At 44.4% G+C, this 15,642-nt stretch overlaps 1 pseudogene; it reads left to right on the top strand.

Moving 5' to 3' along the window:
* The first annotated feature begins 1,676 nt into the window (after nt 1–1,676).
* LOC147106723 (uncharacterized) lies at nt 1,677–10,640 on the top strand (annotated as a pseudogene).
* Nucleotides 10,641–15,642: the final 5,002 nt, after the last annotated feature.

Genomic DNA, 15,642 nt, shown 5'->3' with positions numbered 1-15,642 from the left:
CAATGTTATTACCTTTCAAGTTGGCTCTGGTTAAACAGAGCTAGATCGACAACATCGCGATCTGACGCGATGACGTCATCACGTGGGTCACGTGACATCCCCTTCGGCGGGAAACGTGATGACGTCATCACGTCAGAGGTAGAGGGCGGGACCAGCCAGTCCTCGTGTGGATTGAAAGAGAAAAGACCTGCTTTGAGCTTCTCCTGTAGTTTCTTGTTTTGTAAAGTTCTTAGACAATAAATTCAGTTTGTTAACTTCCAGTAAGTTATAGATTCTTTGTTAGGAGTGCAGAGACTCCTACAAAATCACTTTTTGTCAGAGTTAGTCCAGTGCAGTATCTCTAGTGTCATTCCATCCTGTCACTTTTATCTTTTTCGAGGTTATTTAAAACTAACTTATTTTTTCTTTGCATTACTGCTTTTACATTTGGTAACAGTACTAAATTGTGTATGCTAACTGAAACTTTTTTTTAAGTCTGATGATTCTTTATACACCATAATGGTGGCTGATCTTTATTTTGCTGTTTGCCAAGTCTCACTCCTCTGAGAAATTTGAAGGCACGGCCTCATTTCCAAGTTAGTGGTTATCTTTGACTAAACAAGACTTTGACTAATTCTGTTGAATGGATGACACATAAGCTGCAATAGAGCTGACTCTCTCTCTCTCTGCCTTATTCTTGCCAATGAAGTTAATAGAGGATTTTTTTTTGTATGCATGGCAATTACATAAAGGTCAGTTATCTTTCAGAATTAGCCAGAAATCAACAAACATAGTCCTGCAGTAAAGTCTGTATGACGTCTTTTTATTAACTCAGATATAACACCTGCAATTCAGTATACTTGGCTGCGACAGTATTTGCTTAATGCGTTGAGACTTTCTGCTGTGAATCAATCACACTGAAGATGCAGCATTCCATGTATATCCACATGGACTGACATAGGCAATTACTATCTGCTGGGGGTTCAATAAAGAAAAAAAGGACCTCCATTTATATAGCGTCTTTCACAACCTCAGTACATCCCAAAGCGCTTTACAGCCAATGAAGTACTTTTAAAGTGTAGCCACTGTTATAATGTAGGAAACGCAGCAGCCAATTTGCACACAACAAGCTCCCACAAACAGCAATGTGATAATGACCAGATAAATTTAGACTTAAGATTACATTTGGATTCAGATTCTGATTCATGACCCCACCTCCACCAGTCTGGTCCCCTCCCTGTATCTGGCTTAGTTTGGACCGGATAGTCTGATTTTTGAGTTGATTATAGTGTATCATAAAATACAATTAAACATTTACCTCATAACAGATACCAAAGGGCCCTGAATTTCAGTCTTCTCCTCAGAACATATTGCACTCTTTGGATGATTTGTCAAATCCACAGTTGAGTGGTTTCCATAGAGTTTGTTCTATGATCCTGTGCTCTGAACGGTGAGCTGTCGTTGTAGGCAATGTGGGTCATGGAACTGGTGTTATAATATTGTAGCTCTATCTCCAACCCCCACTCATTCAAGTGCAACTTCCCCACTGGGAATGCAGGATGGAGCAATTAGTTCATAATTCTTCCATAGTTTCAGTTACACATGAAAAGTAGGCCTGACAAAATGATTTGAGTTTATGTTGAGATCAATATGGGCAAGTTAAATCTCCTGGAGGCACCAAGCCTGGTTTAGTAAGAATGTCGATTCCAAATGAAATAGTCGGAGGTAAAAATAATTTTGACCAGAAGGAAATTATCCCAGGCTATTGCCAAAGTAGATTTAAACAAGTGCCCATCTCTTGACCATGCTGGCAGCATGAGTTAGACTGCCTAAGCCATTTTAGTTGGAGTAAGATATGCCTGCTTGCCACCGAGTTTTATTTCAGTGTGTATGCTATTAACCATACTCTTCTCAAAATGATTTCTAAAGCATGGTTAAAAAATATCCCCTTTCAGAATAACATATCAATACTGCCTTGAGCTTCTTTACAAAAGGAGTCTGAATTATGCAACAGAGGTTTCACACTTCTAAGGATATTCTTCAAACAGCATGTCTTTGATTTTATTTTATTCCAAACAAATCCTAGAGGTATTGAAAGCTTGCAAATGCAACACAGTGAAGATCCCCTTCTGTTCTCATTGTGAACAGCTGATTGGTTCAATAGCAATATCAAGCTGTCGTTGTCCTGCAGCTACTGGCCTGAGTTCAGGATCTGCCAACTGCAGTGGACAGACAGCATTCCTTTGTTAAACTGCAGATCGATCTCAATATGACTGGCAGCTTGTGCAGTGACAACAATGGCTAATTTCTTTATATTAGGAGAGAGCAGTGGGACCGTCTACTTTGCCCTGACATTAAAGTAATTCCATTTGAAGTTTTTAAAGTTCCCAAAAGGTCCTTAGGACCATCTCAGCACTTCAGTGCACATAGGCATGAAGGCTCAACACCTAAATTATGCTGCAACATTTTGTGTGGATGAGCACCCACATTCTTTGTATTGATGCTATAAAGTGGCAGCATAACTGTCTCCTTAGAGAGACTGAAGGGAGAGCATGCCTAGTGGAAACAGGGATATCCACCGGTAAGTCTACAACCAACGTGAGAGCAATTCTTTACAGTAGAGTGTCAGCTTTAGCGAGTCAGCTGTGGCTCAGTGGTAGCACTCTCATCTTGTAAGAAACTGTCCAGAGTGAACCAGGTGTTACTGGTTGCCTGATTGCAGCAGGGAGTTGGAGTGAGTTGGTAAAAAGTTGGTGGTGGGTTTTGGGGTTTTTGTTTTCAGGTTTTAGGGCCTTTTTGGTCCACAAAAATCAGCCAGGTGGCTGCTGAGGGGTCCGGAGTGCTGAGCCCCTCAGAGGACAGTGTTCCCAAGAGGAATTTAATTAGGGAAGAAACTGTGGTTGGAAGGGAAAGAAAAAGGCCCAAAGATTTGGGCCGGGACCCCAGGAGGTTTGGAAAAGAAAACACGGTGATGGTTCAGTGCGAGGATAAGGAGATATGAGCTTGGGATATTATCCAAGCGGTACATGAGGACTGTGGCAAGGGACGCTGCTTTGCCTGCCGACCAAAGCCGAATGTTGGGTTCAAGGTGACGGTCAGTGGCTGAGAGGAGGTGGAAAGACTTTTACTCAGTCTGAAAGTTAGCGATAAGTCCTTGGAGGTATCTCTGCTATATTCGGAAGAGGTGGTGGTCTCATTCTTAAACTTGCCAGTTTATATTGAGGACGAAGTGCTAATCAAAAAGTTGGAGTCATGGGACATTAAAATTTGCTCAGCAATAAAGAGGAGGTACTATCCAGGAACACGGGTAGCAGATGGAACCCGTTACGTAAAGGTGCAGTTCCCAGAGGGGGTGAGGTCATTACCATACAGCATGAAATTCGAGACACTGGAAGGAGTGCAGTACTTTCGAGTGCTGCATGATAACCAAGTGAAGGTTTGCTATTATTGTCTTGGACACGACCATCTTGTAAGAAACTGTCCAGACTTGTACTGTTATAATTGCATTGAGTCTGGACACATCGCTCGGAGTTGCAAGGCAGCGAGCTGTGGGGTGTGTCACAAAGGCCCCACCCACTGTGAGTGTGAGGCAGAAGGAAGCTCTATGAGTGATGAGGAGATGGGAGAAGGAGCAGGAGATGTGAGTGGAATGGCTGGAGGAGCGGAGCAGTCGGAGGACACAGCTGGTAAATTGAAGGAGAAAAGAGCACAGGAAGAGACAGAAAATTGCGGAGCAGAGAACAGGATGGAGATGGCAGAAAACACACCAAGTACTGTGGAAAAGAACAAAGACAGCAGCGGGCAGCAAGGGTCGAGTGCAGACTTGAGCCTTAATACGGTTCAGCTCTCCCTAAAGAATCTGGTGTCCACGGGGGGAGAGGAGGCGGGAGCAGGGTGCGTGGTAAATGTAAGTACTCCAAAGAAAGACGGGAAGTCGGACATCTCAGTGAGCAGGAGGGGGCAAGACAAGGAGAGGGTGCAAGAGGCAGGAGCCTTAAAGGGGCAGCAGGACGGGATTGGCGAGACAAAGACGCCAGAAGGGAACAATATAGGTGCGCCATTGTCCCCTAGGGAGAAGGAACAGGGAGCAAGGGTCAGAGGTGGAGATGTGGTCGAAGGGAGCGGCACTGTTGGAGAAACCGCGATAGCAGGAAGACTCTCTATGGGAGATGATGTATCTGACGGGGAGCAGGATTATGTATCTGACGGGGAGCAGGCACAGAGGGTTGCAGAAGAGCTTGAGAGTGAGGAATTAGAGGGGGACAGAGACATGGAAGTTGGGGGTGGGGTGGCATCATGTGGAAAGGGAAAGGTTAGTGAGGGGCCGAAGGAGGGAGAAAGGGCAGCTCCTGGGCCCAAACTTAATGCAAGGAAGAGGCTGAAACAGCAGGGAAGGTTCAAACAGGAGGTGAAAAAGTGTCGGAGGCTGCAGGAAAAAGCAACAGCTGGCCGAAAAGTTGGGAAGGAGCATGTGAGGAGGGAAGGGCCAGAGATTAAATGATGGGGAGATTATCAGGCATACTTCCCTTTTTTGGAGCCATGATTACATTGGTCTCGATTAATGTGAACGGACTGAGGAGTGAGAAGAAATTGCAGCAGCTGTTGCAGGGTTTTAAAGGTATGGACTTGTTGTGTCTGCAAGAAACCTTTTGGGATGAGGATATCCTAGAAAGAGTGCAGAAAGTTTGGAAGGGAGAGGTGTTTGCAAGTTGTGCAAACAATAACCGTAGAGGGGTGGCTGTTTTGGTGAGTCCGTCCATAAAAGAGAACGTTGCCTTGGTGGACAAGGACACTGAGGGGAGATTTTTACGGCTAAGGGTAAAAATGGAGGGATTTAATTGCGATCTCTTTAATATCTATGCACCGAACGACCATTGCAAGCGTCGCGAGTTATTCACTGAAGCGGCAGAGGTGGAAAATCCTTGTATAGTGGGGGATTTTAATGTATTTTTATCTCGGATGGACATTTCAGCCCAGATGACCTTTAAGGATGATAACTCCAGAGGGATGATTGTAAAAATGATGGCAACTTTAAATTTGAGAGACTTATGGAGGGACCGGAACCCCATAAAAAGGGAGTTCTCCAGATCAGGTTGGGTGGGTGATGTTTTAAAACAGAGCCAAATAGATTTTGTGTTAATGCGGGAAGGGTTAAGTTCTGAGGTGATGGAGATTTATTATAAAAAAGTATTTTTTAGTGATCACTCGGCTTTGGTTCTTAGAATTAGGAACAGCAGAGTTAAGATCGGTTCAGGGGTGTGGATTTTAAACAATCAATACCTGAAAGAAATTGCTTATAAAGAAGGGATTATAAATATAATAAAGAATGCTCGGAAGGAACCTTTGTTCTTGAAAGAAAGAAGAGTTTGGTGGGACAATTTCAAATGAGGTAAAAGTTTTTTCAGTACGTTATGGGAAAAAGAGGGCGGCAGCTAACCAGCGTTGAGAAGAGAATATAAACAAAAGGTTTACGGATGTCTGTAAAGCAGTTGACGGAGGGGATAAGGGAGCGGAGACTAAGTTCCGGGTGCTAAAGGAAGAGTGGGAATTATTGCAAGCTGAAAAATGCAAGGGGGCCATTCTCCGTGCAAAGGCTAGAGATGCATTGGAGGGCGAAAGATGCACTAGATATTTTCTAGAGCAAGAGAAGCTGCGACAGAGATTATCGTTAATTGAAGAGTTGAAGGTTGGGGAGAAGATCATTCATGAAAGTGGGGAGATTTTAGAGGCGGCTAGCAGCTTTTATCAAGAGTTATATACTAAAGAAGACATTTTCAATTTGGCGATGGAGAAGGTTACTGCTTTTATTGAAGAGGGTTTAAAGGAGGATGAGAGAAGCAAGTGTGACAAAGAAGTAGGATTAGCGGAAATAAAAGCAGCAATAAGTGAAATGAAGGGGGGGGAAGCCTAGCGTCCGATGGACTAAGTGCAGAATTTTATAAAGAATTTTTTGAGAGTTTAAGTCCATTGCTCTTAGAAGTTTTTAAGGAAATTAAAATTGAGGGAAGCCTGGCCCCATCTATGAGGAGAGGTATCATAAGCTTAGCTTATAAAAATATAAAGGGGATAGATGGGATCTGAAGAATTGGAGGCCCATCACATTATTAAATGTGGATTATAAGATCTTGGCGAGGGTTATGGCAAATCGTTTGAAGGAGGTGTTACCGCAGTTAGTTTGGCCCTCTCAGTCCTATGGAGGAGTCATAGGCCGGGACATCGCAGACTCTGTGGTCCCAATCCGAGATGCGATAGAGCTCATGGAAGAGAGTGGGAGGGAGGCTTATGTATTAAAGATAGATCAAGAGAAAGCCTTTGATAGGGTCTCTCATGAGTTTTTATTGAAGGTTTTGGAAGCATTTGGTTTCAAGGAAAATTTCATTCAGTGGATAAGGATTTTTTATTCAAACATATTTAGCTGTGTTAAATGTAATGGTTTTTTATCCAAGTATTTTCCGATACAGAGATCAGTGAGACAGGGTTGTCCCCTGTCCCCATTGTTGTACACGTTGGTAGCAGAACCATTAGGTTACATGATGCGAAAGAAACAAGGTGTAGTTAGGATTGTGGTCCCCAGTTCTGGGCTGGTGTCGGTGATACACCAATATGCAGATGACACAACCTTAATATTGAGAAATGGGGAGTCAGTGAGGAAAGCTATGGATGTAGTGGAGGAATATTGTAGAGCTTCAGGAGCCAGAGTGAATTATAGTAAGTCCCAATGCCTGGTTGCAGGGAGGGGTAGGGAGGAAGGGTTGGGGGAATGTCCCTTTAAGGTGATGGAAGTTTTGGAAGTTCTGGGGGTGCATATGGGGTGCAAGAAAGACAGGGATGAAGTGGGTCGATTAAATTGGGAACCGAAGGTTATGAAAATTAAAAAGATTTTGGGAAGATGGGAAAGAAGGTGGTTGAAAGTGCAAGGAAGAGCAACAGTGGTGTCTGCTCTCCTGCTATCTAAGCTATGGTACTTATTGATGGTGGAAGATATTCCTGAGTGGGCAGAAAAGTCCATCCGAGAGGCTTGTGTGAGGTTTTTATGGGAAGGGAAACCAGCCTTGGTGGCTTACAATACCATCATTGGATGGAGAAATCAGGGAGGACTCAATTTCACAGATATTGATTTGAAGAAAAATCCTTTAGAATCAACTGGGTGAAGAGATTTCTTCAGAAGTCAAATACAAGTTTTTGGAAGAGTTGTTCTGAGCATTTTTTAAAAGGAAGTGGGATAGGAGGGCAGGGGATATTGTATATGAATACAATAATATGTTTTTGAAATCGATTAAACTTCTCCCTAGGTTTTATAAGGGGGTTGTAGAGACTTGGGCCCAATTGTTAAAAAGTGTGCAGTTTATGCCAAAGGGGGCTGAGGAATTTTTAGAACAGCCCTTATTTTTGAACAGGTGGGTCAACATCGAAGGAAAGGTTTTATTTAATCAAGCTTTTATAAAAGCTGGGATTATATCTGTGAAAGATGTATTATACGAGGTAATTCCAGGTTGGTTGCCGGAAGCGATAGTGAGGGACATGGTGTGGGAGGAGGATCAGGAGGTAGAGGAAAAAGCAATAGGAATCATCTATGAGAAGATTGTGAGGGCAATGCCACAGGATTGGATGGAAGAAATAAATGCGGAAATCTCCAAAGGAAGTAAAATGCGTCCTGCTTTTCCAAGCTTTGTACTGGAGAAAGGGGGAGAGTAAGTCCAATTTGACAACTGTAATACTCGAGATTTCTATGAGGTATTTAGAGAATGGAGATTCAAGACACCTGCTGGTCAGGAGTTTTGGCAGAGTATATACCCACAGCTGGACTTCAACAGGATTTGGAAGAGAGTGTGGGTGAATTTTAAATGTCCAGAATGGATTGAACTGGATTTTAAATTGGCTCATAACTGGATTTTTACCATGACGGTCTTGTGCAAGATTGGACGAGTGGAGGCGGCAACTTGCCCAGTGTGTGGGACATGGGATGAGACTCTGTCCCATTTACTGGTGTTATGTCCGCAGTTAAATGACTTTAAGTACTATGTTCGACAGTTGTGTGAAGCTTTTTTGCTGGGTGGGGACTGAAGAGTGAGAATGGGAATCCCGTGGGACTCAATTTTGAGATGGGGATTGCAGGAGAGTCTGCCCGAGTCTAGCGGAGTGGCAATTAATTTAATGTTCAGTTTGGCTAGATTCGTGATTGTGCAAAGAAGGAATGCTCTGTTTTTTAAGGGGAGGAGAATCAATCTAAAAGAGTATTTTAAATATAAGCTGAAAGATCATTATAAGGCTCTGTGGATGTTCTATTCAGAAAGGAATTTAAGGATAGTATTTTACAACCAATTTTTAAAGTACAATCGATTAATATATGTTACAGGAGACAAATTAAACTTCAGGTTTTGATGTTAAAATGTGGTGGCGGAATGGCTGTGCAGAGCAGCGGAATTGATTTGTATCATACAATGAAATGATCACGATGTTGTAAATGTTCTTAATGTTCAATAAAGTATATTAATAAAAAAAAGTGGGTAGCACTATCGCCTCTGAGTCAGAAGGTTGTGGGTTCAAGTCCCACTCCAGAGACTTGAGCACAAAAATCTAGACTGACACTCCAGTGCAGTACTGAGGGAGTGCTGCACTGTTGGCGGTGCTGTCTTTTGGATGAGTTGTTAAATCGAGGCCCCGTCTGCTCTCTCAGGTGGACGTAAAAGATCCCATGGCATTATTTTGAAGAAGAGCAGGGGAGTTATCCCCGGTGTCCTGGCCAATATTTATCCCTCAATCAACATCACAAAAACAGATTATCTGGTTATTATCACATTGCTGTTTGTGGGAGCTTGCTGTGCGCAAATTGGCTGCCGCGTTCCCCACATTACAACAGTGACTACACTCCAGAAGTACTTCATTGGCTGTAAAGCGCTTTGGGATGTCTTGTGGTCGTGAAAGGCGCTATATCAATGCAAGACTTTCTTTCTTCATTAGTAATCAGACGTTAAGGTGGACTCAGACATTTGTGAAATAAATGATGGTTTCTCAATCATATAGAAAATCTTCAGTCTGGAGGTAACTGATTTATAGTGCTCTGGCCTGCTTGAATGGTTCATCTGCAGGTATGGCTGAGATTTACCATTTCCCTCCCACAAATTCTGTGGAGTTTTTGGAGATCTTTAAATCAAAATAGACATAATATCAAAATGGTGGCTGTGAGGAGAACTTCAAAAACAGGAACCACTTTTGTTGATTCTTCTCTTAAGGCCCCGCAGATAGCCTTAATTGTAGAGCGTACACGGAACGTGACTGATTTCTCCCAGTTAGGGTTAGGTAACTGGGGAAGAAGGAGCAGTGACAATGGCCCTGATATTAATCGGAAGGAGGGGAATGGGGGGGCGGTGGGTAGCTCACAGGTACAGAGGAGGAAGTCCTGGAGATAAGTGGCACATTTGTGTCTCTCTCAGTCAGAGATGGAGAGACAGGGAGCTCACAGATAGCTGGTGACAGAATTACAAATATCTCTGACGCACATATGCTAAATTCATTTCATCAATGACTGAACTATGAGAAGACTGAGTATGGTGATTGTCAAGATTGTGCCTTTGCCATGACTAAATCATATCACTTTCTTTTGTCTTCCAGGGCCTTCACGCGTACAGCCACTGTCACAGGACATCCATATGGATGGTTCCTGAGAGGACCTCATTCCTTCTGAGGGTTAACCATCACAGGACATACAGCCATGCACCAGCACACATACTGGCACTTTGGTGGCTCCAGTTAGAGAGTTAGTTGGGTTTTCACCTGGTCATTCACACCTCACAAGTGAGCACGAGCAGACACTGGTTGCAGGGACAGCTGTGGAGAGTCCGCATCATAGGGCACAATCCTCTCCAAGCTCTGCTTAACTGGACACAGGTGCTGAACCCTGAGGGCTATCATTGAGAAGGAGAATCATCATGGAGGTGCATCAGCAACATAGCCAGGTACTGACAGCCGTGGCACGCACACTCTCCACAATAGTGGAGAGATGGAGAAGTCCGACTGGATCACCAGTGCATTGGTGACGCAGGGAATTGTTAGAATGTCTGCCACTGAGAGAGTGGCCACCTCCATGGAGCTTCAAGCACGGCTCTAAAATGAGTCCATACAGGCCATTTGCACGGCTGTGCAGACTTTAAATGCCAACTTGTCTGCCACCTTAAGCAGGATTACAGATACCTTATCCATGGCCTTACAGCACATCACTAATCTTCACTAATCTGGTCTGCAGCAGAGTGGTAGGAGTGATGTGACGCTGGCCCAGGAGAGGGATGATGGCGAAAGGGGACATGGAAGTGGGATCTCCACTCAAAGCGTTCCCACTTCTCACCCGTTGACCCCCCCACTCAGCCAATACCCGAAATGCTTCCTCGTCTCCTGATGGCTGAGTCTGCCCTGGCACAGGTGCAGGTGGAGCAATTGTTGGTGGGGCCCTCAGGGGCTCCAAAACCCAGAGGGCAACAAAAGCATCTCAGCACTCAAGGCAGGGATCTGAGCAGCCTGCCTCTACCTCTGTTGACGCCACACAGGATGCAACACATAGAAGCGGGAGGGAGCTTGAAGAAATTGTAATTCACCAGGGGTATGCACATGAGTGTTTGGCAAAATGTTATGTTGTTAAATTTCCTTTTTTTTATAATGCCACATAAAATGTAATGATTTGCACCACTTCCACGTCTTGCCCAATATTGCGTCCCAAGGGCAAACTCGCCCTTTCACTTATGCCATGATGAATGTCTATACATGATGGGACCCATTGGGCGGATGTGCAATGGGTGGATGAGTGGTTAAAGGACTATTTAGTACAAAAGGAGGGGTGGGGTGGGGGCAGGGGGCGGTTGGTGCTGGTGGTAGGAGCGGACTACAGGATTTCATTTGTTATGTTTCGCATCAGGCGAACCTTTGCCAGAAGGAACTGAGACAACAGCTGCAATAAGTGAGCTTTATTCAGATGGGTCAATGACAAGTTTAAATACCAACCTCAAACTCAGCTCCATTCCCCCATGTCAGTTTCCTGAGCATCCTCCCCCCGCCACCCCCCCCCCCACATCCAATTAGGAAATCCCCAACCTCAGTAGGTTTCTCACCAGCATCCAAACGCGCTTCCATTAAACCCAGAAATGTGGGCGTTGGTGCCGGGTTGCGCTCCCGCTCTAAAAATCAAAACATTTTATCCCCACATTCGCTTCCAACCCATTAGTTCTTGGGGGTCAAAATTCCCTCCAATGTGACTGAGAGAGACCTGCACATCAATTCAAATTTAACGGTGTGCATAATTGGGAATCCTTATTGTAAGATTAAAATATTGGCTGTACTCTATTCCCATTTAAGTATCCAGATGTTTTTAAATAAGTCCCATATCTTGGCATCAACCGCCCTTCCTGGTAATGCTTTCAGCTGTTCGTACTCCCTAAACTTCACAAGCCTGAATATGTGCCCTTCTGTCCTGCTGCCCTGTTGTTTCTCAAAGTAATGTTCTGGATTTACTTTCTCTACCTCTTTAAGTATCCTATATAGTTCAATGAACTGCTCAATGATGCAGTCGACATCAAGAATGGGCTATAATGGTTACAGTGATCATTAGGGCTTCTGGCCAAATCAATTATAAATTTGTTACAAGGACAGAATCCAAAGCTAGATTTTCCAATAATGGTGTAGTTTATAGCGAAAAGTTTAAAACAAGTGCTATGCTGACCTGAAGTGAAGTATGCTTGCTTCGAAGTTTCCCTGCTTAGCTCACTATCATAATTATGCATAAGCCAGGATATTAACAGGGGCGAGTTACATAGGCGGGGGGCGGAGTTTCGGAGGGGAAACCTGGATTTCCCCGCATACTGTGGAGTCTTTTGTCCTTGATGGGTTCCCCCCCCACCCCGCCCCACCCGGAAGTCAGTCTGATTGACAGGCTTGACATCTAGTTGGGAGGGGAGAACTCCGAAGCAGGACACAGGAGCCCATACCCCAAGTGGGGTGTCCGATCCTGGGGGGCCAATCCCCAACACCGGGGGAGGTCCAATCCTGGACCCCGGGAGTCTTCGTATGGGAGGAGTCTTGGGGGTGCTGGGAGGAAGCAGTCCTGCTCTTCCTGGCCCACAAGGAGTGCTGTAAAGGCAATTACCTTCTCCCCGAAGCTGTCCTCGCCTCTCTTTAACTGCCAGGTTTCCCGGGGCCTTGGAAATTGGCAGGCCACTGTTAAATCTGTAAAGCAGGTTAAATCAGAGGCTGCTAGCCTCATTAAAATATTTAAATTACCAACCCGCCTCATGGGAGTGGGTTGGTGCCTGCCCCTTGTCCCGCCTCCGTTAAAACTGGAAATAGGCTGGTTGGAGGCAGGTTGGGATTGGGTTTGAGATTTTTTTAATTTAAACTCTGACCCGACCCCAACCCACCCGTTTTTGGGTGTTAAAATCCATAGTTTCAGGGGCAAATTTGATGTGGTCAGGGCGCACACAATTGGTGGGAGTGGAAAATTGTGTGTAGATGAAATTTAAAGGAATATAGATAATTAAAGGAAAGTATCAGAACAGAGGACAGAAATGCTTTCAACCTCAGGAAAGATTCAGAAAGGTTTTCAACTCATAGACAGCCATTGCCAAAGCTAAAGGGAGAGGAAAAAGAAGTAACAGACAAAAATAAATGTAGAGGAAACCTGAAGTCCAGGCAAGAGTTTGATGATCGCTGAAGTGCAGATGGTGCGGCACGAGGTGTTTGCAAGGACAGTGGACCTCTTTGCTGCTCTTGAAAACTAGCCATATAGGTCAGCAATGAAGGATGCCTAGAAGGAGCTGGATGCACAGCTCATGAATTGGTCTTTGTGAGGAAGCACTAACAATCCAGTTAGTTAGGCTTCATTGTCTTAATGGTACCATTGGATCTGCTGCCTCTGCTTCCATTGGGATTAGAAACCTTGTATGCACTAATCATCTGACAAAATGAGGTGCGTTCACCAGTTGTGGATGTGTGGGTACTTGCAGGTGTGCACAGATCACTCCTCACGCAGTATGACCTGCCTGTCGTTCCTCCATTGATCTTCCTCCTCTTCTTCTTCCAAACATTTTAGATAGGAAGATTCCCACTGGGAAACCCATTGGTGCCCGTAATGCTGTTGGAGCCAAGGAAACGTGTTACCTGGGATGCAATTAGCACAAAGGCTCCTGGGAACTTAAGTGCCAACAGAATTTTGTTTTAAGTTAAAAATGGCTGACATAATTGCTTTACCATGACTGTATCCTTTCAATGACCTGTATACTTCAACATTACCTAGAAACTCTGAACATCCATTTCAAATGGGAATGATAACGAAAAGATATCCTGCACTCTCGAATATCAAGAGGTGGCATGCAGAATGTCTCCGCCTCCAGATTAATATTTAAGTGAAGCTTCCAGCTGTATAAAATGGTGACTTCAGACACTACTGTTCCCTGCACACAGATGATGCAAATTGGAAGGAGATACAGTATAATGGGCAATTCACAAATCAGGAATCCTGATCTGAAAATCTAGGTCCAAATTTCCTCAGGCTTTGATATCAATATATAAAAATGGACAAGCTTACTCTGAATTAGTCCATTTGAGAAGCAACCTCAATGGAGTAGATGTAAATGATGAAAGCCTACATTGGCTTTTCATGGTGTAAGAAATAGTGGATTGAAAGAAATAATAGTCTGTTACGGGTTCCCTAGATCAGCAGTTTGCCTAAGTTGATGACACAGAAGGATTCCAGTCATGTCAGAAAAGGAGTTGTACAGAGAGCTGTATTACAAGGTCAGAACACAAAAACAGGCCTTCGAGTGGTCATAGCTAGGCCTGATAAGGGATACAGCAAGGTGCTGTAGGATAAACAAGATGTCTACAAGAGGTCAACAAGACCTTTAGAACAGAGATAAGGGGTAAAGTTACCTCTTGAGGCTGGGAGGGGGTTGTCAGACGTACCCTCTCCCTTGTAATTGGACAATGGGATGGGTAAAAATAATTGACACCAGGTATCCACCAGCCCATCAAAATAAGGTATAAAAACAGGTGACCGAGAGAGAGGAAAGCAGGCAGTTAGGGGTGAAGGCTTCCCTGAGATGGCTACTGTTGAGTCTGTGCTTTCAAATGTAGTTATGCTGAATAACTGGACACAGACTACAGAAATACTTAAACAGGTCTTTAGTAACTGAGGGTCAGGCTGAACTGAAATACACTTTGCTCCACAGGGTTTATATACCGGTGTGGTCACCACCGGTACTACAATGTACAGGAGCCATCAAAAAGTAGTCCATCACCTTAAGGTATCCTCTTAAGGTGGTACAGGTTACATACACTACAATTCCTCCCCTTTTAGCTTAACAGTATACACCCCAATTTAAACATTACATGGATAACATATATACAACTTTCACACAAAACTGCTCAAAGATTCAGTCTCTGAGGAGGCCTCCTGATCCGGTCCGGATAACGCCTTTCAGGGGTCTCTGGTTCTCGTTGCTGGGGTGACTCATCCATTTGATCTCCTATGGATTGAACATCATCATGTACGTTTGAGTCTGAGGTAGATGCTACAGGCTCAATAACTTCTTCAACTGGTGTCTCTGCCGTAGACATGGGGTCGACCCTTGTTCTCGATTCCACAAGTTGGTCAGCATGACGTCGTATTACGTTCTCTCCAACGTCTACCGTGTACATCAAGGATCCTTGTCGGGCACGAATTGTTCCGATTGCCATTTATCATTCCTATAGTCCCTGGCCAACACTGGTTGTCCTATTTCGAAACTCCGAGTGGCCTTGTTATTTACGTGCTGGAATTGCTTGTTTTCGACTTCCCTACGCACATTGGGTTTTAACAAATCCAACCGGGACCGCAACCTCCTGTTATAGAACATTATGGCAGGGCTTTGATTTGTCACTGCATGCGTGGCGTTTCGATATGCCATCAGGAAATTGTCCACCTTGTGTTGTAGTGGAATATGGCCTTCGCTCATGGCTTTTATCGCCTTTTTGAATGTTTGTACAAATCTCTCGGCCAACCCATTGGTAGCCGGATGATATGGGGCAGATGTATAGTGTTTCACCCCATTATTTTTCATGAATTTCTGGAATTCTTCTGACACGAACTGTGGTCCGTTGTCTGAACATATTTGTTCCGGCAACCCATTCCTTGCAAATATGGTTCTTAGAACTGCGATCGTCTTTTCAGAGGTAGTGGTCGACATCTTAATCACTTCTGGCCATTTAGAATGTGCGTCTACCGCTATCAAAAACATGGAATCCATGAATGGACCTGCAAAGTCGATATGCACACGTTGCCATGGGGTTGAAGGCCATTCCCACGGATGCAGCGGTGCAATTGGAGGTGCATTTTGAACTTTTTGGCACCCTGAGCAGTTTTTAGTCAGATCCTCTATTTGTTTGTCGATACCTGGCCACCACACATAAGCCCTAGCAAGGCTTTTCATCTTGACTCCCCCCAGATGACCTTCATGCAGTTCCTTCAGAACTCTCTCCCTTAATTTAGGAGGAATAATCACCCTTGTTCCATACATCAATGTTCCTTGACAGACGGACAGCTGTTCTCGTCTGGCTGAGAATGCTGGTAACAGTGGGTCGCCATGTGCTGGCCATCCCTTCACTGTCAAATCATAGACCCGAGACAGTGTCGGGTCGTTTCGG

This window comes from Somniosus microcephalus, chromosome 15, assembly GCF_052327205.1.
Source record: "Somniosus microcephalus isolate GS21.2 chromosome 15, FLI_Smic_1.0, whole genome shotgun sequence".
NCBI lineage: Eukaryota > Metazoa > Chordata > Chondrichthyes > Squaliformes > Somniosidae > Somniosus > Somniosus microcephalus.
The sequence above is the reverse complement of the archived record's forward strand: the minus strand, read 5'-3'. Positions and strand labels throughout refer to the sequence as shown.